Here is a 25869-nt window from a genome sequence, read left to right on the forward strand (position 1 = left end):
AAATTTAAATACATTTTATTTGGTGCACAGACATAATATCGACTCCAAAATATCGTTTGGACATAATATCGACTCCAAAATATCGTTTGGACAAAATATCGACAGGACAGAATATCGACAGCCAAAATATCATTTTTAAGGTAAGTGAAGTAATAATGTTTTTATTTTTAGGGTTCAGGGTCAGTTTTGGGTTTTTGGGTAAAGGGGTATTTTTAGGGTTCAGGGTCAGTTTTGGGTTTTTGGGTAAAGGGGTATTTTTAGGGTTCAGGGTCAGTTTTCAGTTTTTGGGCAAAGGGGTATTTTTAGGGTTCAGGGTCAGTGTTCAGTTTTTGGGTAAAGGGGTATTTTTAGGGTTCAGGGTCAGTTTTCGGTTTTTGGGTAAAGGGGTATTTTTAGGGTTCAGGGTCAGTTTTCGGGTAAAGGGGTATTTTTAGGGTTCAGGGTCAGTTTTCAGGTTTTGGGTAAAGGGGTATTTTTAGGGTTCAGGGTCAGTTTTCCGTTTTTGGGTATTATTTTATTATATTTTATTACTATATATATATGTTTAATAAATATGAAATAAAAAAATATTTATTTAACTTTCATTAATTATTTAATTATTATAAGGTTATTTAAGTAATTTTAAGTATATTTTAGTAATTAATTATTAATATTAATTTAATTTAACACTGTTTTTAGTAAATACGATATTTTTTACAACTATATTTTTGTAAACGATATTTTTAACTCGATATTTTTGTACTTACCTGTTTGTAGATAGAAACTCGATATTTTGACTGTCGATATTTTCTCAACGATATTTTTGATGGTCGATATTCTGTCCGTCGATATTATTTCAGTGATCCATTTTATTTATAGTTAAAACATAATAAAGCACAAATTAATTAGAAAACAATATTTATTATAGTTTAAGGAATTTCAAATAAATTATAAATTATAATATTTTTTTTAAATATCTATGGTTTCCATTGTAACTATTGTCTTGTATTTATTTTTATTTTCCTGACATTTTCTTTCACGTTCCTTTTTTGTGTGTACGCTTTAGTTGAAAGATCTCCTCGATCAAGGTCAGACGCAAGGCTAAGCAGAGGTCGTACATATAGGTTAACTTAATTACCATAAGGAGCGTATAAGAAAAGAGGTATATTAATAGTGACATTCAGAATGTCTCTGTTTTTATACGTTTTCATTATTTTTAAATGTCCTAAAAGGTTGTAGGTGTATGTGCACATCAGAACCTTTATTTGCCTTTAACTAATTTGATTTTTTTTTTTAAAGAATGGAGTAAGTTGATTACTTTCTATTTGTGGGAAGAATTTATTTAGAAAATGTTCTTTACAGGTTCATTTTTCACCTTTTTAAAAAAAAAAGACAGATGTGGGTGGGGTGTTAGTGCTTTAGTGTTTAACCTTGATTCCTCCCTTTCACTTTTTTCTCCATTGTTAATGGAGTGAAATGTTTTAAAATTGTAAAGTTTTGGGGAGTTTTTCGGATAGTTTAAATAGTAATGGATTACTGGAGTATCTGCAAATCTTGGTGAGTGGAAATGTAAATTATAACAACAATTTAATAATCGAAAACATCTCAAGGAAAGGCAAACTTACATTTATTTTAAAAAGAAATTGATAAAGAAGCCAATTATTAAGTTTAACATTTCTAAAACAGGAGAGGAATGGTTTGAAGTAATTGCAAATGAATTTACACGATTGGCCTGTTAATTAGTGTAAAATGTAAGCAATGTTTTACAGGTAGTCTGCATCCTCCAGAACTGAAAATGGTTGGATATTTGCTAACAGTATTTCATACATTTGTTTTCTTTTTCAGAGACTCAAGGATGCAAAATACCTGTTAAAGATTCTCATTATTAGGAAGATTTTGTTCCCTTTTCAAAATTTCCATCAAATGATTTTGGTTAGGATTATTTTTATAACCTGAACTATCAAAGGAGTTATGCCAACTCTCGAGCGCATTGTTTGTTTTTGTAATCAAATGAGAGAGAGAGAGCAAAAGGGGGGATTGCTCTGCGGGCTAGTTCACTTCCCCTGAAAAATGCAATGAATACCAATAGGAGCTAGTTCAAACTTTGAAAGCTAGATATTCATATATGGGAAAATATGGGAAAAACATTTGTTTTTTATGGAAACCCTCCCCCACCAATCCAGTTGGTGGCATGCTTCATCATCGGGTCCCACCCAAGGTGCTGAGTGCCCCTCAGGTGTGCTTCAACGCCTGATTTACAGTGGAGCTGGTTTCGTGTGTGATGAGTGCAGAGTGGTGCTGTAGTGGTAAAGTTGAAAAACTGCCCATTGGGTCCCTTTAGACTAAAGGTGAGTAATTTAAATATGGGCCCTCTGGCAGTATTAAAAAAGATGCGGATATGGGTAGAGGTTAAATTATGTCTCTCATATCCTTAGATGTAAGGTCAGGTCTCCATGTTTCAGCCAGGCGGCTACATTGCTGGCTTTCTTCAGGACCTATGTGTGAGTGTTTTTAAATGCCAGAACATGATGGCCAGGTGTGATTTACGTGGCCACTGGTGATGCCACACTTGCTAAGGTGCGGTGAGGAAGGAGGCTGTGTCCTCCTAAAGTTGCTTAGAGTCTGAGAAGAAAAAGAGACAGACAATACAAACAAACATGAACATATGATGTTTTGCTTCCTGTATTCACACAATTATGCTGTGACATGTTGGGCGCAGTATCCGATTATTATGTGGAGTAATGCAGAAGTGAAGCAGAAGTTGGCGCTTGTGCATAACCGCTTTTTAATACCGGATTTCTATGTGCTATTGTGAGAATATCCATAGCTAAGGCGATCTTATTAAATTAAGAGGCGGAATGCTTATGATGAAACTGTCATCACGAGCAACATGAATCCTACAAGGGGGCAGGACCTATAGTCACACACTTAGAGTGTGATGGAAAAAGAAAGAAACTTGTTAGTGAATGCGTTTCCAGCCCTACTGTGATCCTCCATGTTTGGATTGTGTTTTCCGACCCCAGAGCCCTACCTACTTCTTCAAGGTCATCTGCCCGCTTCTCATAACTGCTTCGGCCTGCTGTTCAGGATTCCGTGAATGCGAATGAACTCAGGAGAGTCGGCTTTTAAGTCCGTATTCTCCCACAAAAGAGTGGCCTTGATTGCCAATGTGGGTGTCACGTCGCTAGCCGGTGTGTCGTCATCTGGGGGAGTGGTATAGACAAAAAAAGGCAGACTATGCAGTTCCTGTCTTGTGATGAGGCTAGTGACCCCTGTATACATATATATATATATATATATTCACTGAAAAAAACATAGGTTATAGACCATATATAGTTAGGAATTAGCATTTAAAAAACCTTATTTTACTCACACAAAACCATTGAAATTCCATATATAGTTAGTTGCACTAACTATATATCGCGCATCCGCAATCCACTGCTGATGATGTCACATATTACATCATTCATGACATGGTCAGTGACATCACTGATGACATCACTGATGACATCTCAAATGACATCACTGATGACATCACTGATGACATCATCCAGTGACTGTGTGTTTCTGTAAAGTTTAAATATGTTTTACATATTGAAGAATGAGTAGATGTAGAAGTGTCTGGATGAAAGATTTAGTAGGTGCGTGACTGACTGTATGAGTGAGTGATTAAATGTGTCTCACTGAGTGCATGGGTTAGTGACTAAACTGTCTTAATTTGTGCATCATTACGTCTGTTGTTCTGTAAACTGCTGCATGTGTTGATCAGTAGCTATATGAGTAACTATATGGGTTATTGATTGATTGTCCAAGTATTTGTATGGGAGACTGAGTGTGTGTGTGGCTGGCTGGGAGATGTGTGACTCTGTGCAGATCAATGTGTACTTGTATCAATGATTGTATAAGAGAGTAAGTATGTGTTAGTATATGTTTGAAAATGTAAGGTACTCTATATTTAACTGTATAGATTAGAAAATGGAAGTGTGATGGATTCTTTACAGGACTGACTAGGTGTGTGAGTAACTCCATGGATGAGTGGCAGAGTGTGAGTGTCTGTATAGGTGTATGAGTGCATATGATAGTGTTGTAAAGATGAGTGATTGTATGTATGAATGATTGTATGGGTGAATGAGTGAATGTGTGGGTAGACATAGGAATCAGTGAGTGCATACGTAGTAACTAGTATTGGTGTGTCAATGGTTTAAAAAATTATATTCTGTATTTAACACTGGGTGTAACAGAGGTTATATTAAAGTGTGAGGAGATGCATTGTATTGTCACATGAATGATATCATCAGTGATGTGACCATTGATGTCAAATGAGATGTCATCAGTGATGTCATTTGAGATGTCATCAGTGATGTCATCAGTGATGTCACTGACCATGTCATGAATGATGTAATATGTGACATCATCAGCAGTGGATTGCGGATGCGCGATATATAGTTAGTGCAACTAACTATATATGGAATTTCAATGGTTTTGTGTGAGTAAAATAAGGTTTTTTAAATGCTAATTCCTAACTATATATGGTCTATAACCTATGGTTTTTTCAGTGAATTTTCAAGGTTTTGTAAATGCTAATTCCTAACTATATATGGTCTATAACCTATGGTTTTTTCAGTGAATTTCATTGGTTTTTTAAAAGCTAATATCTGTAGCTGTAAAATGTATTCTTCTTTAAATCCAAAAATATATTTTATATGTTTATTAATAAAAAAAAAATTTAATATTTTTTTTTCTTCGCTCCCGCTTTGCGAATCGGGAAGCTTCCCGTTAGCTGACCTTGATGCCGCGAAATAGTCCGCGAACCGGTAAACGTTCCTTTAGCGCAACTGCCGCGTTAGAAAACAACATCGTGACGCCTCTGGTCCGCATGACGTTTCGCGTTGTCGCGTGATACGTCATATGACGTGCTACGTTAGCGTACCCGAAAGCGAACTGGTACGCGAACCGAGGCGCGAAGCGCAGGTTCACGGAAGCAAACCGGGAGGCGGCGCAAAGCGCGTAACGTAAATACAGCAGGTCATGTGACTTGGTAATAACACTTTTCATTGGTTCATTTCACTTTTGGTTTCCTAATGATGTAAGACTAGGTCATGTAATCTAAAATTAACACTTTTCATTGGTTGAGAACTATTGTTTTTCCCAAATGATGAAAACCCCTCCCTCTTTCCTCACTCTGACTTTCATCTTTGTGAGAGAAAGACCCTTTGTTACCAGTGAGCAATGGCTTCTTTAGTAGCTTCAGCTGGTGCTTCCCCACCACCTCCACCACATCCAAGGAAGAGAGGACCACCTGCTGAAGTTATAATTCAGCAAGAAGAGGAAGAAGAGGAAGAGGAGGAAGAGCAGGAAGAGAGGCAGTTTTTGCCTGAGGAGCCCAGGAGGTTTCACCGGAAAGAAAATTTTATTTGGCAATTTTTTAAATTTCCCAAAGGCCAGAAAAAAGTAAATGCAAGATACGTAACTTGCCTTATATGTCAAGATAGACTGTCCAGAGGGACCGAGAAGAAATACAGTTACGGAAACTACACAATGCATCGCCATATGACTAGGTGGCATCCTAACAACTACAGTGCTGCACAGTTACGTAACGAACTAGATAATCCCCCTATTATGGCCAGAAGATCTGTTGTACCGGAAGTGACGGGACCAGAGGGAAGGGAGATGGTGCCAAATATACAAATTAGATTTGGGGAAGTAAAACAAATCTGCGTACATTGCAATGGATTCATTTGCTACAGAGAAAGTAGCATCACTCTGATCAACAGAGCTATTGACAATCATGTTCAAATTTGTCCGAAACACCCCAAACAATAAATTCTTTTTTTTTGTTGCTCCTGTTGAGCCCTTTACAATGAATCGTTTTCGTTTCCCCCCCCAAAAAAAACAAAAATTTTTTTAAAACGTTCAGAAAAATTCAAAAAAAGTAAAAAAATGTTCAGAAAAATAATTAAAAAAATATAAAACAACAAAAACAATAAAAAAAAAAAGTTCTTTTCAGAACTACCTCCCCGTTATTAAAAAATTGGTAGAATATTTGGAACTCTGCCAACCTCTATTTCTCTTGGTTCGCTTCCCAGTTCGCTCGCCGGTACGCGAACCGGGAGCGAACCAAAATTTTTTTTTTTTTTAAAAAGAACAGTAAGTATAAGGGAAGGAAACAGACAGTTATGTTAAAAGAAAGACAGCTATAGGGGAGTAAACTAGAGATACTATTACCCGTAATCCACTGCTGATGATGTCACATATTACATCATTCATGACATGGTCAGTGACATCATCAGCAGAGGATTGCGGGTAACAGTATCCCTAGATTACTACCTATAGCTGTCTTTCTTTTAACATAACTGTCTGTTTCCTTCCCTTATACTTACTGTTCTTTTTTAAAAAAAATGTTTAGATCAGTCAGAAACAGTGAAAGTAATAGAGACAGAGTGAGTGACCAAGAGTGAAGAAGTATGAGAAGAGAGGGACTAAGAAAAATAGTGAAGGAGTAGAGTAATTAAGTAATAGAGAAAGGAATGAGGGAAGTAGCAAAGGCAGGAAAGTGATTCTTAAAGAAATGAAGCAGTGGAAGTAATAGAAATTAAATGTGATAGAAATATAACAAAAAGAGTACAAAACATTTACCTTATAATTGTCGTTAAGTTAGTCATTTGTTCTTTTTATACTAAAAAATCTGTGAAAGAGAGAACAAACATTTGAAAAATATTAAAACATGTTTTTAATAAATTAGAAAAAACAAGGGAAAAGATTGAAGGACAAATAGTTTTTCAAGAACGTTGACACTTACAGAAGCCTCTGCTTCTCCATGCCCCTACACAGTCCTAAAAATATACATTTTAAACTGATAGTATCTTGATGCAGATGAAGTGAGTCCTATCTTGCAACATTGTGCATCTTTTGCATGACTGCTGCATCGGTTTCGTGTGGCATTGTTTTTTTACAGCATGACACATCTGCCTAGATTCATCATTTTATAATTTTGTCCCCTCATAGCAAATCTTTTCAACCGCGACTGCGTCACAAAAGTGACGCACAGTGGCGCAAAAGAGGCATACACCTATCATAAATCTGTCCCTAACATGTTAAATAATTGATTCAGGATGACAATAAGGTGTGGCCTATCCAGAGGTTTGTTTAAGGTGAGGCCTACTCAGGGTTGCAGATCAAATTTACACTTATTGAAGAATACAGAGGAGATAATACATGTGAACGCCTACTAATGAAGTAAGTCATGTCCACTTCACTCTTGAACAAAGGCTAGACCTCTTCTGTGTCCGTGGACAGACATAAACTTCATCTGCACAATGTCATTCGTAAACTTAGGAAACACAGGTGATGTAATTGAAAAATGTGGAGTTTATTTTCCTCATTTTACAATCACATTATCTGTGTTGCCTTTGCTTAGGTATCTCATAGTGCAGATGGAGTCTAGCATATCAAACAGTACACAGAAGTTGAGCAGTGTATACAACAATTTTGACACTTAGAAAAGCTTCAGCTTCTGCATGTCCCCTACACAGTGCTAATTATATACATTTCAAAGTAATGGTATCTTGCTGGAGATGAACTGAAACCTATCTTGCAACATGGTGCATGTTTTGCACAAAAGTGACCCACAGCGGAGCAAATGAGGCGCACGGTCATCATAAATCTCAGCCTAACATTTTAAATCATTGTTTCAAGATGCCAATAAGGTGTAACCTATTCACAGATTTGTTTCAGGTAAGTCCTACTCAGAGTTGCAGATGAAATTTAGGTTTGTTGAAGAATACAGAGAAGAAAATACATGTGCAGGCCTACCAACCAAGTGTGTCATGTCGACTGCACTCTTGGACAAATGTTAGACCTCCTCTGTCTCCAGGAACAGGCCTAAACCTCATCTACACAATGTGATGTGTAATGTTAAGAAACACAGGTAATATAATTGAAAAACGTGCAATTTTTTTTCCTCATTCCACAATCATATCACCTGTGTTTCCTTTGCTTAGGTATCTCATTGTGGAAATGTAGTCTATCATATGAAAGACTACGTAGAATATGAGCACTGTATGCAACAACTTTGACACTTACAGAAGCCTCACCTTCTCCATGCCTCCTACACAGTTCTACATGTACATCATAAATGCAAACAGAACAGAATTAATTATACACGTTAAATGGTTTATTTTTGCTGTTCTCAGAATGTATCAAATTTCACTAAAAACAGTGACTTGAAGGTATTCATCATATAACAGCGGGGAAAAAAAAACACAATCAAAATGATTGTGTTTAAAAAACCCATACAACATAACAAATCAGAATTCAGAACTCCTTAAAGTTAACTTACTTTCCATGACGGCGAAGGATGTCCTATGAACAGCTTACACTCTGTTGTGCTGTTATTACTTTCAACCCGCCACTTTCTGAAAGAAAACCTCCATCGTTTTCAAAAACATGTTACATACAATAAATGACTTCTCGCTCTCTACCACACGTTTCCACAAGGCCAAATCGTGTCAGACACATTTATAACTCTTGGAATTCTTGTAAGCCAATCCAGTCATGTTGTATTTCCGCAACTTTCAGAATTAAAATGTTGAAGATCATTTTCACAATCCTGGATTACTAATATCTTACCTTTCTTGCTCACTCATGTTCTACATTTCCTATGACACTGATACTGCTTACTATGAAGCAGACTTACACTATCTCTATGACTACTACAATTATTAAATTCTCTACATCACTTTTAATCACAAAGCAATATAAAACAGTAGACAGCATTGCAGACTTACATTCCCTCTACTCCATGTTTTGATTGGCTGCTTGAATTTGCTTATAAAAAGAAACAGTTTTTCTGAATTCATTCAAAGTGCAGTTATTTCAACATGACGTCCAGTGTTATGGTAAGAAGTTATGTCTCTGTACTACACTTATCCTCAAGGCCAAATTGTGTAGGAGCCATTAGAACTTCTTGAAATTCCTCAGAGCACATCCCGAGATTCTTTCCCTAAAATTTTGGTTTTAAAAACACCAGGTAAGAGTTTTTGAGGTCATGCGGCAATTTTTTTTTGAAAATTAAAACAGAATCATTGCAGAATGACCAGCCATTTCTAGACTTTAAATAAGCTGTGTAATGTCCTGATGTTATTAAAGGACCGTCATGATATATAATTGCTGCAGTTACAAAAGTCCTTCCTGATATTGACAACTGTGAAGCCACAAAATTTTTTATTAAAGTTGACAATTTTGTTCCATCAGGCCTACAGCGTTGGAACATTAAAATGACATACTGGCCATATGTTCGTATAAATAATGTGGACATCATTTCAGATTTACATTGGCTACACTCCATGTTGTGATCAGCTGCTTTTACTAGCTTATTAAAAGAGACTGATTTACTGTCTGGCAAAGTTAAATATATAAATCTTTCTGAGTCTGCACTAGTAGTACTTGATACCCTACAGTTCTCGCAGTCATGCTGCCATTGATAAGAAAGCCCAAACAGGTGATCTACATCTACACCTTCATCATGCAATACATCAAGCATATACATTAAAAACTCCTGACAATCTTGCTGACTATTTTGAGAGAATTGTGTTTGGCCTGAACATCTGTCTAACAGATTTCGAATTTCAGACACACTTTCTATGTTTGTTCTATCAGTGCTACATTTCTCTAACACAGAATTTAACAAACTGCAAAATCTTTGATCAGAATTGACCACAATCTCTTGTTTTACATTTTCTAGAGAAAACAAAACATTAACCACTACATTAGCATAGCAGTTGACACCAGAACTGTTTTCAAATTGAAAACCAACAACATCTTCAACAGAATCCTTTTTGTTTCTGCTTATAGTTTCAGGTTCATCGACTTTTCGTCTTTTTGCTACAACCTCCCCAGTATTGGTCACATTTCTTCGTTTCCGGCCTACCACACGTTTCTCAAACAAAGGATATTGAGGCAAATGTGGCGCATACTCTCTTCTTAACCTATTGTATTCCTTAACACAATCTAGATCCGCACAAATGTTTGTGACATCACACTCAATCAAGTACAATCCCGATAAAGTTCTAACTCGTGACAATGCCACATATGCCATACCCTCCTTGAACACAGAACTGCCAATATTCACCAATGCACTGTCTACACTTAAACCTTGCGATTTATGGATTGTCACCGCATATGCCAAGCAAACAGGAAACTGCTTACGGCGAACATATAAGTCTTTTACAAGCAAAAATCTAGCAGAGCAACGACCAATTAGCTGTACTTCCTCAATGCCATCAAATTTAATTTTTAAAAATCCAATTCCATCTCTATTTCTGTATTTCACAAAATCAACAACATATCCCATTGATCCATTTACCAGACCTCTTTCAACATGTAAATTCCTTCTTAAAATTATACGGCAGTTCAAGCACACATTCAGAGTCTTTTCAAAACCTGCAGTTTTAGATATAGTCTTCTCTAATGAATCCAATTTTGATTTCAAATTCTCAAACAAAATAATTGTTGATCCCATATGCTCTACTCTGTCAATAGCTTCTAGTTTCACAATCTCCTGCTTTTCCAAATGCAACATTTTGTTGTTGAATTTGGCACATTCTGCAAGAGTTGGCATCAAACATATTCCAGATTTCTTCTCAGTAATTTTCTGAAAAATATTCTCAGGCACAACATCTTGTTCTGGATATAAATTTGACAGTAATCGTGCATGTAAAGCTTCTTTCCCATGCTCGGTCACTTTTCCAATTCTAACATCTTGTAGAATAGTCTTGTAAACTTCATCCTTCGCCTGACGCATATTTTCATGCAGTTCAGCATAATTGAAGTTTAACCATATATTGACGTTGCCAATGCTCCCTAGGCACTTCCTGGTATCTTCATGCGTGAGCATTTTGAACACAGTTTGCCCTTTCACTGGTGTCAGCTGCAGAAGATCTCCGAAAACAATGATGTGTTTGCCACCAAATAACACATCATACTCTGTTTTGAGAACTTCTTGCATTCTCAAATGCACAAACGCAAGCATGACATTGGAAACCATGCTTACTTCGTCAATGATAAGAAGTTTCATTTTCCTCAAGATTCTTGAAACTTCAAAACAAGCATCTCCAGATAGCTTGTGATATTGTAATTTGTTGTCATGCTCCACTGGCAGCATCAGTAAACGGTGTAAAGTAATCCCTTTAATGTTATGTGCTGCCAGTCCAGTTGGAGCGGTGACAACACAAGACAGCGATGACTCTGTCCTTTCCTGCAAATAGCATGAAATTGCTTTAATAAGGAAACTTTTTCCAGTTCCCGCTTCTCCACTCACGTACAGTCGGACAGGCTTCAACGACGTACATGAACACTCTTTCTTGTCATGACTTAATCCATGATCAATTTGCATGGTAACTTCGTCATATATTTTCCTCTGCTCAACGTTGAGTTGTCTTTCCAACTCTTCTAAGTTAACCGCATCCTCCTGAGCATGTGCCATGGCTCTTTCCACTTCATTCATAGCAGTTGCAGCTTCACTTTCGATAACAGGTCCTCCTAGTGGATCCTGGCTCAATGAAGAAGAACTCTGACTGTCCTGAGAACTGTCTCTCGCAATCTCGGCTGCAATCGTTGCTTCCTGCTCAATTTCCGCATTCAACATTTCTACATATTTGGGAAAAGCAGGACATTCTATGGTCTCCTTGGCAGCATTGAAAGAGTCTTCGTAACAGAGGAAATCTCCAAGCAGTTCCTCTTCTGCACGCCAAGGCTTGAAAAGTTGCAAAAGTGCTAAATAGAAAAACTCCTTTTTTTCAGAAGATTCGCCACTCAATTTTCGATGGTTTACCAAGTGGCATTTTCTTTGCTTGACCAGACATCCCTCACTTCCTATTACAGCATACACTCCTTTCTCAGTATCTTCTTTGATGTTCCTCTTGAATATGTAATTTTGAAGAACCTCATACAGACAAACATTGTCGAGGTGTTTGCTTCGATTTGGATAATATGTATCCAACATGTTGGTCTTCAAAATGTCGGTACTGTTTGGCTCCTTTTCCGCCAAATACTCAATTTCCCGCACAGGTTTCAGAACTCGATTACGCGTTGCAGCAAGACCAAGACTCGCCCAAACGATACTCCTGGACTTGGCATAGAGACTTGCTGAAGACAACCGGTCAGAGCATTCGTAAGCTCCGATTTCTCGATGCGACAACATCTTCAGACTGAAACTGTACAACTTCTTGCTGAGGCTCTTTTCATGTGAAATGTCCTCCCACATATCCTTCAATTCTGTCTTCTCTTTTTTGGTGATGTAAGATGTCACATACCGAGCCACAGCCATACAGTTATCAGCCACAAACTGTATATCCATGTTAGCATTCCACATGGACAAAATCACCGGGTTGTAGTCGTTGATGTACTTGGACTCTTCGTTCCTCTTCAAATTGTATGTGTTTTAGGTGATTTCTTCATCACATTATGTCGCAGCGAAGACATCAAACTGTTTACTCTTCCTTTAGAAATCACCGGTCGTGGAAAGCCGAAACGACATTGGGTGTAGAACTTGTCCTTGTTTCGGAATTTACGACGACAGTACTTTCCACATCGATGGCTTTGGAAACGTAGAACTTTTTCTCTTAGGCTTTTCTTCTCCTTTGCGTTTGGAACAGCACACGTAGAATACTGTTGGATGAAACTCATCACTGAGTCTTCTGGATCCGTTCCAAATTTAGGTGCATCCTTGATCCACAGCAGCATATGTATATGAGGAGCACCTCTTGCTTCGTACTCCTTTCTCCAGAAGAAATCCAACACCTCTCCAAGAGGTGGATTCTTCTTATTCATGATGAAAGACATCATAGCTTCAAATCTATGATTGAAGTACCTGCATACATTGACTGGATTCAAAGAGCACAGTTCTCCGGGTGTCTTGAATTCGATGTTTTCGATGTTTGCATTTGCCTCTCGTAGAAATTCAAGTAAGTCTTCCCAGCCATACTCGGCACAGCTCAGAGTGAGGAACCATGTGGGAGTTCCTAAGTTCCTCAGCATACATTTTAAATCACCATGACGACGGTACCAGTACTCATTAGTACCACGCTGACACGCCATGAGATTAATCAGGTGAGAATCCAAAATACTGTCTTGGACATTGACTTTATCCATAAAGTCACTTGCCGAGATGTTTTGCATGTGTATACCACTTTTCAAGATGTGGTTCACTGCATATGACAGTCCAGACAGATCGCTTTCAAACAGGAGATGAAACAAATAGGGAATGCATTGTCGAAACCTAGCATCTCCTGCATACAATCGCAAAGTCCGGTATTCAGAAGCAGGAATTTGATGAGGTCGCTCATCATATCTTCCTCCCTGACCTGTTGGAAAAAGCTGTGGGAAACACCGAGCTTCCAAACTTTCCTCCCAAACACTAATGGGACTCCCTTTGGCTTGTTTCATTTGAAACAACTCAATAGCATTCCCCATGACTTCCTTGGAATGCAAAGGATGAACACTATAATGTTCATATATTTCTTCACTAGTACAGGGTTCTACTTTCTCAATTTGACCAGCACACAAATCGCTATCCTCTTCCTCACTTACTTCCTCTTCTGCAACATATACATTATTATAGTATTTATTATTTTTTTTGAAATAAAATGTTGCCTTTTTGACTTTCCTAACATCCACTAAATCTTGCCATATTTTCTTATTCTTTGTCGGAACCCCATTAACTAAGATAACCAGAGGTTCCTCTTCCACTTTTTCTACTCCAATTGTGTTAATGTTTTTCTTCAAATCTAGAGGCAAATAAACAACTCTTCCCTTTAATCCTCTCTGTAAATCTGATGGAGGCAATTTCCCTGCCTTTGGCTCCATTCTTACAATAGCCTGAAAGGGATGGATACTTTGAATCAAAATAGATTCATAAGTATTTAAATCCTTCAATTCAGAAGGAATCTCAACCAATTCCAGATTATTATGAACTGCTCTAGCAGGCATCTGGTTTTGATTTAATTTGTTACAACAATAAGTACACACACGTTGATCCAATCCCAAATCAAAACAATTTTCTACCATCAAGTATGTTGTAAAATCCTTCCATTCACTATTATTTTCCCTTTCACTTTTTGCATATAAATCCACTAACTTAGTCTGATTCTTATAATAAGTGCGTCGACAACACACACAAGTGAAATTTGGCCTCTCACTTGATTTCACCTCAAACGTCGCAATTTCCCTCTGGAAATTATCTGTACTGGAAACCTGTACACTATCTTCCACATTACTCTCTTCTTCTTGGTCAATTTCAACATTCTCCTCTTTACTTCCAAAGTAACAAAACTCAATTTCTTCACATATATTCTTCACATCTATTTCAGAACCATGCAAAAGAGCAGCGCATAATTGTTTAAGCATAATTGCTACACTCTTAGCATAATACAACATTCTAAGTAATTTCCTCACTTTATTATGATGCACTGCTAGCATCCTGAAATGATGAAAAACACTCTGGCATACTCTCCTGGAAAGACAAGCCAGTGAATGCCCATGCAAACCTGTCACTTCTCTCACTCTGCAAGGATCTAATTCTTGCAACAACTTCATTTTCTGCTTCAAACTTTTCTTATTAAATGACCGTATAAAATCACAAAGCAAATTGATGGAATCCTGTCATACACTGCAAATACTACTACACTTCCAGGTGTACACAGGACCCTTAGGACGTCTTCCTAAAACCTCATTACCTAACACCTCTTCTATCTCTGTTGTCACAAGTTTTTCTTTTTCAACTGGACAACCATCTTTCACTTCATAAGCTCGACCACTGGTGTCAACTGCATGCACCAAATCATTATCCTGGAAATAACTCTCCTCATTAAAAAATGCCTCAGAGCTTGAACTATGCATCCATTCTCCAGAAAAAACTTCACAAAAATTACTACGATTAACTATTCTCTTCCATCTACTATTTCTTTTGAAATCATAAATTGCCTTGTTTAGCTTCCTAATTCTATTGATTATCAAAATAAATAACACGTTTAATTTCAAATGCCTGATCAATAACTTTCTCAACTATTTTTTTTTCTCTTATAAAAAACCACTTTCTGTTTACCTTTCTTAATATTTTTTAACAAATTGCCAATTATCCTGTTGCGGAATATTCGTTTACGAATGTCCCTAAACTGTTGTTTCCTTCTACTATCATGCACAGAGTTATCTCTTGCTCTAGCAGTAACATTTTTTATTGGCCTTTCCTTTCCGTTTGAATTGCTTCTCCTTTTCTGGACTGAAACATTTTCTGTAGTAATATTTTTTTTACTACAGATATTTCTTATGAATGTTTTTGTACTCTTACCCGGTGCTTTCTTGGTGACTTGACAAATATTTTTGTTAGAGGACTGCTGCTTTTTTTCATTGACCTGCTGTCTTTGACGTTTTGCAGCCTTTCTCACTCTTTCTTTGGTTGGCATGCTGAAATCTTCAAATGATCTGCAGTTGAATCTGTGGTAAAATATAATAAAAAATGGTATTAACCACTATTACCCAACAGTAAATCAATAACAGTCATCAAAAACTTAACACACTACTTAACATTTTTACATAGAATATTTTTTTGTGCTTGGCAAATTTAGAATACAGAAATAGCAGAAAAGAAATGGAATTTATATTCATTTTACCTGTGCTGTTTTATATGTGAATCTGATCTAATTTTATGAGCATATTTTAATATTTTATTGAAGACACTACACATAACCTGTTTTTGAAGGTGTCTTTATTTTTAAATTAAACGGTTTACATTTTTACTTTTTATTTATTATAAATTTTAAAAATAAATGTTTATAGTTCCATATGCTCAAGCACGTCAGCTTCCCATCCTATGTCATGCAATTCTGACAAATCTGCATCCTCATCACGTTCTTCTTCATCCTCAGGATTTAAATCATCCAAGGGATCAACATCCACTGATGTTTCAATTACGAGTTCAATGATGAGATCGAAATCAACTGATTGCTGATTGTCGCTCATGTTGATGTTGTCTTTATCTTTAAAGAAAGATAGCAACAATGAGATGTTCCAGGGTAAGAGACAAATCTCAGAGATTATAATAGTAAAATTGTTTAACAAGAGTAACATTTTGCAGCTATTATTTAACCATGTCCAGCGATGCTGAGGAGGTGAAGCCTATGTCCAATTTTTCAGTGAACAGGACTCATCTCTTCTTAACCTTGGATAAACCTCACCGACTCTGTGTCCCCTGCACATACTTAAATGTAAAGGGGCAGATTTATGTTAACTAGCACATCCCCAGGGATGCACCAGTTAACGTGCACCGCTGCTCTGCCACCCATGGTGTGCCGCATTTACAATCAGATAGGACAAAGCTGCGTCAAAACCCTGCGCCTGCTTGAAGCAGGCATAGATCTTGACGCAGGTAGGCTGAAAGCTAAAGCAACAACTAAGTGTCGTGTGCAGAAGTTGCAAAAAAGGAAAAATGGCGTTTAAACCGGTAATGAGCCCATGCTAACTTAACACAGTGTAAAGATATGGAGGATCTACATCAGTTTGGGGTTCACGAACCTGGCAGGTACAAGGCACTGAGGCTTTGCACCGTGCATGTCTCATCCCGAATCATATGTTGTTTGTGAATGAAACAATTTCCCAGATCAAATGCTTTGGATTGGCTACTTCTAAAAAATTAAACACCCCTACTATCCCGGAGTTAGAGGAATATGATGGTTGGAGTAATTTTACTCGGTTGTCCATTAGTGATTTACAGGCCCTACTCCGTAATTCTTCCTTTAACATTTCCAGTATAAATCCAAAAGGTTGGCTGCTTTGGCATCGTGCCTTATCCACGGTTTAATAACGCTGCCTTTTGCTTTATATAAGTTTTCAAATTGTATGAAATATATACCAATAGGTCGTTATGAACCTTTAGGTAGTGGTTTTCTTCATGAGGTCTGTTCGCTTCCATACACATACAGATGTTTCAAAGATGATCAAGAAGTTTATCTGAATGGAGAGGAATGCACTGAGACGCCAGATCATTCACTAATGTGTAGGCACATACACTTACACGGTTTATGCAACAAAGACCGACCAAATATGGCTTGCGTGTTGCAAGGCACGCCAGTTCCTGCTATCATCCCCACGTTCAAGTTGTTGGAAAATGGTAGTTATTTGATGCTCAATAATGAAGATTGTTGTGGGTTAATTAAAAGTATTCCTTTTATCGTAACAGTAAGTGAACTGGTTATTTGCTGCAGAAATGTTCTATTTCCTCCCACACATGAACATAGGGAGTTTTCAATCTGGCCACAAATACCAACCTTGGGAGCAGATTTCAACGGCATGGCAAGAATTAGGGCTCTTTTGTCTCAGAGAGGTGGCCTTGAGTTCGGCCCGTGAAACTTTCGTGCTTCACATAGCGAACACCCGTACAGAGGTGCAGACCCTTTTAAATACTGATTCGCCTTTGCATTTCAGCGAGATGGTTCGGACTATCTTTAACGCGTCCTCCACAAAGGGCCTGGCGCATTTTTTAAAAGTTGTTAGCAGTGGTCTCGTGACTTCATTTGACAAAATCTTTGGAGTCATCCCTGCTTTCTTTCATTCTATTTTTTCCACTTTGTTTGGTGGATTCCCAGTTTTACTTGCATTAGCAGCGGACGCTCTTGTGCTTTTTTACATTTTTAAATATGGATGTCCCTCCTGTGCAAGGTCCCGCCCTGCAGCTGCTGACGCTGTTCCGCAATCGCATGCTTGAATATTATGGCACAATGCCGTTGGCGATATTAAGCACGGCATATGGATTATCTTTTCGATTCTCCTACTTCACCTGTGTCCAGCCTGTATTTCACTGCCTGACCTGTGATTTCGATTGGGCCATTGATTTGTGTCTCTGCGGACCGGTTTCTCCTGACGTCGACTTTAATCAGCTGATGAGTCCTATCATTACTCACGAGTTGGTTTGTCCTGGCGAAAGGATTATGGCTGTGGCATTGATGCATGGACTAATTGGTCCCTGGAATTTACTGGCGGCAACACAGTCTTTCTTGGAACAGAGCTTTCTTGAAAACCCACCGAGCTGTCCTCTGATGGTGATAGAGGATCCGGTGCTGGGAGAGCACGTATGTTCTTTTCCGCTTTTAAGTTGGATAGCTGAACTGTTTTCGGATGAAGACGGTGACTTCCTATTGGAGGCTGTTGCAGCTTATTTTGCATACACAGTTATGTCATAGACCTTTTTCATGTTTGATATGCTGAGTACTAGCATTTCATTGACAATTCATTGACTTATTTGTCAAGTTTTTATTATTTAGCTTGCCTATTGGCTTAAGCTTCGATAAAGTAGTTGGCTGTTTTATTTTTTTTTAGCATTAAATTTTGCTAGTTTTTAATGTTTTACCTTGCGGACCGTGCACATATAAAGTTGCAATCTGCTCTCATGAGATGGCACTTCTATTACCTTATTTTGTTCGTTTCCGGATCATGGGGGGGTGTCATGTAGATCCTGGATATCTTTACACCGTGTTAAGTTAGCATGGGCTCATTACCGGTTTAAACGCCATTTTTCCTTTTTTGCAACTTCTGCACACGACACTTAGTTGTTGCTTTAGCTTTCAACCTAGTAGTTCATTGTGGTTTACATGAGAATAATATGTTATTGCTCTACTATCTGCTTTGCTTGTTAAACTATATCTGTACAGCGAGTGCTGAAGTTTCAAGAACAACACGATACAGAATTGTTATGAGGTCTGATCTCCACGACTTCATAGTCATAACATAAGTGCAGCTTCTGCCAATTCTGGGCATGAGGCGGGTTTTATATTGCTTTGCCGAACACACATACACAACACTTGATGCGGTTCACATGAAGAGAGAGCTGGTGTATGCTGAAGTGATTCCTTCAAATCTAGGACACTAAGGTATGGGCACGCCCTAAACCAACCCAAAGAGACCTTCTTAGCAAATAATATAATATGTGTATTAGGGAGGGTGAGATATAAGTGTTGCTAACTCTTATTCATTTACAGCATGTTAACATACTGTCACCATTCGCTTTTTATGTACTAGTAACTATGCTGGTAATTTTGCTACTGATAATTGTGGTAGCGTTTTAGTGTTCCTGCACAGGAACAGGATGTGGGGAAACAGGAAGCGGAAGGCGGCCATATTGTTTGCTTGGCGCCGACCGTTGAGCAACAGCTTAGCCCCGGCGCTCCGGAATAAAGATAACTAAAAAGCATTTAAAGGCGTGCGTTCTCACATTATTACAATGGCGACGAGGATGTGTACTTGTATTATCTAAGATACTACGCCTGAGAAGACGGCATTAGTAAATAAACATTTCAAATGCACATGTGTTCTTCTTAACTCCATGTTCTGGTTTGTAATGAATATATAACGACCGAGTGTTCATGAGTTCCACGTATCGTGAGGTACTGTAAGTTCATATTCTGGATTGTCTAAACATTGAGAGTTTGTTATATCCAATGTGACACTGTAGCTAGCTTGCTAAGGGTTTTTTGGGTACTACGGTGAGTTTTGGGGCACCCTAATTCGCCGAGGTTCCAATCCTCTGTGCACAGTTCTGTGTGAGAACAGAAACCCTGCGACAGGGGCACCCCTGAGCCTTGCTGGAGCTTCATCACACTTGCGATACAACTCCAGCAATGCGCCACCTTTACGGCACAGATGGGTCACGCATCTGTGCTGTTTTTGCCCCATGATGCGCCGCATTGTAAATGCAGCACACCATGGGTGGCAGAACAGCGGCAGAGGATGACTGGCACATCCCTGGTGATGCGCTAGTCATCATAAATCTATCCCTAAGCTTCTTATCTTGTTAGAGATGAACCGCCATATGTATCATCAAAGTTTTTTGCATTTCCTAAATAGCGAACTTTAAGGAATAAATAGCGATTCTTTACCATTCCTAGTTTGCGATGAGCTATTTGCTAATTACAAATTACCCATTCATTTCCATGGAGCAGGAGGCCCATAGGAATGAAGGTGCAATTTGCGATTAGCAATTAGCTCATCGCAAATTACGAATTTTTCCGAGGGTGCAGGGGTGTCTCAAGAACACCCTGCTGCACCCCTGAAAAAGAAATTTGGGGGCATATGGCGCACATAAATTTTGAAAACATTCCTTTACCTCAAAAACGATTTTCAACTCATAATTTGAAAACACTGCCCACGGGGAAATGACTTAAAATGTCCTCAAGACACATGAAAGTGTTTTTTTAAAGCCTTTGCAACTTTTTTGGGTCACTTTTAACATGGCTATGTAACTCAAACAGTCAAAATCTAAATTTACCATGCACAGGTGGGAGCATATTTACAAGGAATTTGCTCCACGGGGAAAGGTCTTTTAATTTAATATTGCAAAAATAACATCAGAGACACTGAAATGCCTTATAAAGAAGCATACACCATTATGTCCTTATCATAAATTTTAAAAGCATTCATTTTCCCCAAAAACGATTTTCAAGTCATAATTTAAAAACACTCCACATGGGGAAATGACTTAAAATGTCCTTAAGACACATGAAAGCGTTTTTTGATTGCCTTTGCAGCATGTTTCGGTCACCTTTAACATGCCTATGTAACGCAAACATTCAAAATCTAAATTTGCAATGCACAGGTGGGAGCATATTTACAAGCAATTTGCTCCACAGGGAAACGTCTTACATTAAAATGGGAAAAATAACATCAGAGACACTCAATTGCCTTATAAAGAAGCATACACCATTATATCCTTGTCATAAATATTAAAACCATTCCTTTTCCTCAAAAACGATTTACAAGTCATAATTTGAAAACACTCCACAGCTCCTATGCACATAAAAACCCTGTCAGTACTAATACTTCACATTTTCTCCAATTACAATTTCTCAAAGAAACAAAATCTATTTGTAAAACACTTGAGACAAAGCAACATTTGAAAAACACAACTTTCTTCATAATTTTCTCCTTAAAGCACACTATTTTCTATCTAAATTAAAGAAATCTTTTCTCACCTTAGCAAATACTTTGAGTTTCAAAACAGTCTCAGAAACACACCAGTTTGTCTTCAGCAGAGCAAAAGGTATGCACTCCAGAGTCTGCAGCTATCAAAAGCACAGAAATGCTGTAATTCTTCACACATATCTCTCATGTCACCCAATCAAAACTCTTCCCTCACTTTTTTTCAAATCAAAACCCTTCCCCCTCTGCCCTCTCTGCTTTTTTTCCATAGCAACCACCTCTTGCAAGACCTCTGGTGTTTGCAAGTTCACACAACAATGTTGCAATTGAACTCTGAACTCTCAGTGCACCTGCATATCCAGTGCATTCTTTCATTTAATGATTTTTTCTTCGCCACTCAAAATACATCTTTCAACAAACTCATCCATGCACCCTAACTTTCTGTTTTCAGCAATCAAAATCCACCAATCACTCTTACTGCTTCATTAACACAGAAACTCCACAGTTTTTTTCATTTTACACTCTTATTTTTTCAACTGCCATTTCATTGCCACACTTCATCTGACTGCAGGAGAACCTTCTCTCACCATGTTTTCTGTCTGGATTGTTGGACATAGTTACATCTATTGGGCTCAGAGGTATGCTGAGAACAGAAATTTACCTAACCTCAATTTACAAGATGTGGAAATTAAGTGGTTTGGCCACAGAGGATTAAAATGTCGCCAATTGATACCATTGGTGAAAACCTTTATGCATTTGCCAAAACCTGACCTGTTAATTGTGCACTGTGGAGGTAATGATTTGGGCACTTTGACTGGGGTAGGTCTGGAAATGCTTTTAAAGGACACCTTTGAGCAATTGATGGCACTTTTTCCTCAAACTGCCTTGGTATATTCAAATATATGCCAAAGACAGAAATGGAGGTGGTCAAACCAATTTTGTCCACAAATTGAGAAGTCGAGGAAGCATGTAAACAAATCTGTTTCAGCTTACATGAGAGACCATGGAATGGGCTGCATGTACAACAATAACTTGCGTTACTACATGCAAGATATCTACAGACGAGATGGAGTTCACTTCTCAGATGAGGGCAACAGAATTTTCATTCTGAATTTAAGACTGTGCATTGGTACCTACTTATAAGTACCTAAATGTACCATAAACCCAAAAGCTCTTCTCAGAGCTACCCTACATCTGATCACTCACAATTATTATTTTACTCTAACTTTTTTCACTAATTTTCAACAAAGTATGCTCCCCAGAACGCTTCCCGGTTCGCGAACCGGGCGCACTCCACGCAAAAAAACTAAAAAAACGATATTTTTTTTTTTGCCCTGCGGGGCCCTTTTAAAGCCTCCACATCAAACCTAGGGGGTCAGGGAGGATCTACTATGCCCCCTTATGGTCATTTGCCCCTTCGCTTTGGCCTCCTCTTCTCTCTCGATCCTACCGAGAGACAAGATGGCGGCCGCTACGGACTGTTTGGAATGTTTACAGACGCCGAAGAACCAATCAGCTTCGCAAAGCTCCGTAACGCGAAAAGTACGCGAAGCGGAGCGCTGTTACAGATATATATCTTTTTTTGAACGTTAATTTCTCAAAATCCACTGGAGCACATATATTGAGACCTAGCAAAGGCACATCGGGCTACCAGTACCTACAATTTTCCCAAGTTTCGTGCAAATCCATTCAGCCGTTCGATTATTATTATTTTAATTTTTTTTGCCCCGCGGGGCCCTTTTAAAACCTCCACATCAAACCTAGGTGGTCAGGGAGGATCTACTATGCCCCCTTATGGCCATTTGCCCCTTCGCTTTGGCCTCCTCTTGTCTCTCAATCCTACCGAGAGACAAGATGGCGGCCGCTACGGACTGTTTGGAATGTTGACAGACACCGGAGAGCCAATCAGCTTCGCTTCGCAAAGCTCCGTAACGCGAAAAGTACGCGAACTGGAGCGCTGCCCGGTCCGCTGTTACAGATATATATCTTTTTTTGAACGTTAATTTCTCAAAATCCACTGGAGCACATATATTGAGACCTACAAAAGGCACATCGGGCTACCAGTCCCTACAATTTTGCCAAGTTTCGTGCAAATCCATTCAGCCGTTCGGCTAAAAGTGAGGCCAACCGCCCTATGGAAAACTCAATGTTAAAAACACGTTTTGGGACCCCCCTTTTTTCTCGGCCCCCCCTTGACGAAACCCCCCCAAATTTTCAGGGGCTGCTCAGAAACAAAATGTTCCATTTTCCTGAACATTTCAGCCAATTCCGTCCACAAACGCCAAAGTTATTAGACATAGAATTTTCAAAAATCCCATAGAGAAAAAATCCTAACCATATATACCTACTGGCGACCGCCAGTAGGTAATATATATATATATATATATGAATGATGGGTTGTGTGTCACGTACCACAAAATTATTTAAAAAGTGTGAGACACATGTTAATCCATATGCAGAGCAAAGTATGGAAATTATATGTGTCATTCCAAAAAAAGGTTTAAGATCGTGACCCATAATAGTGATGGGGCCTCACTATCAACCAATCTTGCAGAGGAGGGCCGGGAATGTGTATCCTTTAAGGGTCCTATTGTAATAGGCTTACTCATGGTACAGGTTGTAAACGGGGCTCTTGTGAGAGCAAGATGGGTTTATGGACGTAAAGTGTCCGAATATGTGCCTCCAGGTTAATTTGCCCCCAAGTCACATGGCCACTAAGTTCTTTCAAGTGTATTTACGTAGGGGATAGCCTTTTGAAGATATAGGTTCAGTATGGGGTTAAGGGGCAGTCGTGGGATTTTATCCGGAATGACTGGTGTATACCGTATGGCCCTTTATTAATAGGGGTACTGAGTGTTTTCCTGAACTTCACGCCATATCCAGAGTTAGCGGTTGTTCAGAGCATTCCAAGGAATGTTGTCATTTAACCCAGTTTTATGGGCTGATAAGTGGTAAATCCAATGCTGCTCGTTTTGCAAAAGGGGATTCTCATATGTCCTGATGGTGGTTTCGATTTGCTCTATCACGACCCATCTCAGGTCATTGGGTGTGTGTCCACTCAGGATATAGTGCTCTGTCATCCTTGTGATGTTCATCTTGCAGAGTGTAGGAGAGTAGGGTCTGCTATCCTATGGTCACCCCAAATTTTTGCTTTTTGCTTCACTGGTTTATGACTTAATGTGGCTGTGGGCCTGCTAATCAGACCCACAGCCTGCTGTTCTCTCTCTAAATTGTAACCCATGCACTTTAGGTGCATAACGAAATTGGAACTGGTTCACCTTATTGGCCCCTGTAAAAGTGTACCCAGGTACCCAGGGCATAGGTGCTTCCAAGGCCTACCAGGGGCTGCAACACGTATTGTGCCACCCCTGGCCTGGCCTCCATATTTGACACAACTGGCTGATCACTCAGCTGGGGTAAGTCGGTGTAACCACCCCTTACTTAGGTGTAGTATGCCTATACCTAACCTAAAATGGACACATATGTTCCTATCAGTCACTCCTATGGAAGGCCTCATCAATCCTGGAGGCAGAGTGCTTGGAAATATGTGAGATGGTGCTCTGGCATGAGCTGAGCCTGTCTGCAGCTTTCGGAACCATGTCCTTTAGCTGTTTCATGATACTGCCATACCATATACTCTTAAGTGCATTATAATCCTCGCGGTTAAATGCTATCTTAGGTTTGGCTTTATCAAAACATGTCGAGTAAGGTGTCATACGAATTGGAATACTACCCCCTCGCCAGTTCTGGTGAGGGGGGTAGCATTCCACCCTTCTAGAGGGACACGACATGTACCTAACCTGAACCCCAGTTAAAGGTAAACAGAGCCTTAGCATCGCAAAATGGATGCTGCCAACACAGACACAAGTCTGACCTCCTGTTGCTGGGAGTCCTTCCAGCGAGGGCAGCTTGGACAAAGGGTTTCCTGCCTTGGGAGGTGCTAGCACCACCCCAGACAGGATTTTGTGTATTGGGTAGGACAGGGCTGAATAGAATCAGACATGCCTGGGGCACACAAGGTGTCCCCGTGCATAGGCCAGTTCAAACCGGTGCTGGGGCTTTCCTGCCCCAGTCCTGGCGTGAAACTGGACAAAGGAAAGGGGGTGTAACCACTCCCCCTCCTGGTTCCACCCAGAGGAGGGACCTAGTAGGTAATCCGGCCCCCCTGATTCGAATAAGAGTGGGAGCTGTGTCCTGAGACTTCAGATCATCCTGAATCAACTTGAAATACAGAAGAAGACTGGACTTCGACATTCTGCTGCTCAGAAGACGGAAGAGAATCTCCCTTGTGGCCAAGGAGTGACCACCCTGTGAACACAGGCACCAACCAGCAACTCGTCGTCTGCTTTGCCGCCGCCTCCCGCCGGAGCCCGAGCCCAGAGCCTGACAAGACCCAGACTCCCAGACTTCTCACCGCCCGATCCACAGTCCCTGCAAAGAAGGGACCCATGGAGGCACCGAGAGACGTGGGACCGGACATCTTGGAAGACCCCCGAAACGCTGACTGCGCAGCATCAGAGGCACCCTCGACGCTGTGCTTTGGAGTTTGAGAAGCCCTAACCTCGAACAGCCCTTGCACCAAAGATCAGCCCCCCAGCATCTCCACGATCTGCGTGGTGCCCTTTTGCACCGTGCCACTCGACGCACCATCCCGGCCACTTGCCACGTGGCTAGCGGCCATCTTGGCGACAAAACCTACAACTTTCTCTGCAGGTCTGGTTGCCCCAGACTTGCCCTTGCTCCTGTAAAAGGGAGCACCCGCTCTGACCTTGCTGGTCCGAGTGACAAGCCTTTTTTGATTCCTGCGTGGCTTGCATTAGCCAAGGCCTGTTTGCTTCCATCCGGTTGCCGACACCGCCAACAGCGAGAAGCCTGCGTGGGACAGTTCGTGACCGACTACTGGACGTCCTCAACCCCTCGTGTCCACGT

The 25869-nt window shown here is 39.5% G+C and overlaps 1 protein-coding gene across 4 annotated transcripts in view; it reads right to left on the minus strand.

The window, feature by feature from the left end:
• Window positions 1-25869, minus strand: part of LOC144773622 (transient receptor potential cation channel subfamily M member 2-like) — a 1628848-nt gene that overhangs the window by 377067 nt on the left and 1225912 nt on the right. The window lies entirely within an intron of this gene.

This window comes from Lissotriton helveticus, chromosome 8 (genome assembly GCF_964261635.1).
Source record: "Lissotriton helveticus chromosome 8, aLisHel1.1, whole genome shotgun sequence".
Lineage (NCBI taxonomy): Eukaryota > Metazoa > Chordata > Amphibia > Caudata > Salamandridae > Lissotriton > Lissotriton helveticus.